The following is a 1,453-nucleotide window of genomic DNA, read 5'->3' as shown; positions in this document are numbered from 1 at the left end:
AAAAAGAGAGCAGACTATATCTGGGGTAGGGGCAAGCTCTTAAGACTCTACAAATACAAAACATAAGATAAAATATTGATCAGTTTGAAAATATTCTTGTTCAATGAAGGACCTACAAAGTTAATAGATGACAGTCTGGGAGAAATAGCAATGCTTAAATCTGACAAGGAACTAATGTCAAGAATAAATTAACATCTCCTCAAATCGAAGAGGATTAAAGAAAAGAAAAGCAAATGTAAAAATGGATAAAAGATAACCAGGGTATTCCAAGGAGTCAAAATGGTTAACAAAATTCTGATGAGATGCTCAAACTTCCTACAAATCAAATAAAGTCTAGCCAAAATAATTAGATATCACTCAACTATACATCAGACTGGCAAAAAATTAAAAAGATGATGTTTTAGAATGAATTGTGTCCTCCCCCACCAGTGTGACTGTATTTTGATATANAAAGATGATGTTTTAGAATGAATTGTGTCCTCCCCCACCAGTGTGACTGTATTTTGATATAGGGTCTTTAAGGAGGTGATTAAGGTTAAGTGAGATCATAAGGGTGGGGCTCTAATCTGATAAGACTGGTGGCCTTATAAGATGAGGAATATACACTGGAGATCTGTTTCTGCCTGAGGATACATTAAGAAGGTAGTTGTCTGTAAGCCAGCAAGAGAGGCCTCACCAGAAACCAATCCTGCTGGCACCTTGATCTCGGACTTTCAGCCTCCAAAACTGTAAAAAATAAATGTCTGTTGTTTAAACCCTCCAGTCTGTGATATTTTGTTATGGCAGCCCTAGCAGATGAAAACAGATGGATACTCTACAGTGTTGGGGAACATAGGAAGACAGGTGTGCTCATTTACTACTGGAGCAAGTGTAGACCAGCTTAGCCATTCTAGGGAGGATTCTGGCAGTTTTAGTCAAATTGAGTTTACAACTGCTTCAGCAGCCATCTGCTGGGGCCCAGCCATCCTTCTTCTGGGCATATCCCACAGAAATTCTCCCATAGTTTCTAACAGGGACACATGCAGGGATGTTCACCTCAATGTAGTTGATAATAGTGGGGAGTTAGAGATAACTTAAGTGTCCATCCCTGGGGGGATGGCCAAGTAAACTGAGGTGGATGAATCTCATGGACCTCTGCACCAGCCAAAGCAACACAGATGTCAGCAGCATAATGTTGAGCGAAAACAGTAAAAAAAGGGATGAGATATATATGGCAATGCAATTTGTGTAAATCCAAACACTGCGTGTACAAGGATACAGGCATATTAAATACATCTATGAAACACAAGGCAGTAGGAGAATGGGAGTGTGAATAAGGGATAAAGGGGGAAAATAAAATAAAACAGAAGAGGGATCTTGTAGTGATTCATGACAATGATGATGTGCTATGAATTGGCATATGATTAGCTCAGCCTCAATTTCCTGTACTCAAGATCTAAGAAAAAGAGAAAGA

The 1,453-nt window shown here is 39.1% G+C and overlaps 1 protein-coding gene across 1 annotated transcript in view; it reads right to left on the bottom strand.

Annotated features, from left to right (window-relative positions):
• The window catches only part of BPIFA3 (BPI fold containing family A, member 3), an 11,653-nt gene that overhangs the window by 9,909 nt on the left and 291 nt on the right, over nucleotides 1-1,453 (bottom strand). The gene's annotated exons all lie outside the window — the stretch shown is intronic.

Source organism: Galeopterus variegatus, unplaced genomic scaffold, assembly GCF_000696425.1.
Source record: "Galeopterus variegatus unplaced genomic scaffold, G_variegatus-3.0.2 Scaffold3153, whole genome shotgun sequence".
In the NCBI taxonomy this organism is placed as follows: Eukaryota; Metazoa; Chordata; class Mammalia; order Dermoptera; family Cynocephalidae; genus Galeopterus; species Galeopterus variegatus.
The sequence above is the reverse complement of the archived record's forward strand: the minus strand, read 5'-3'. Positions and strand labels throughout refer to the sequence as shown.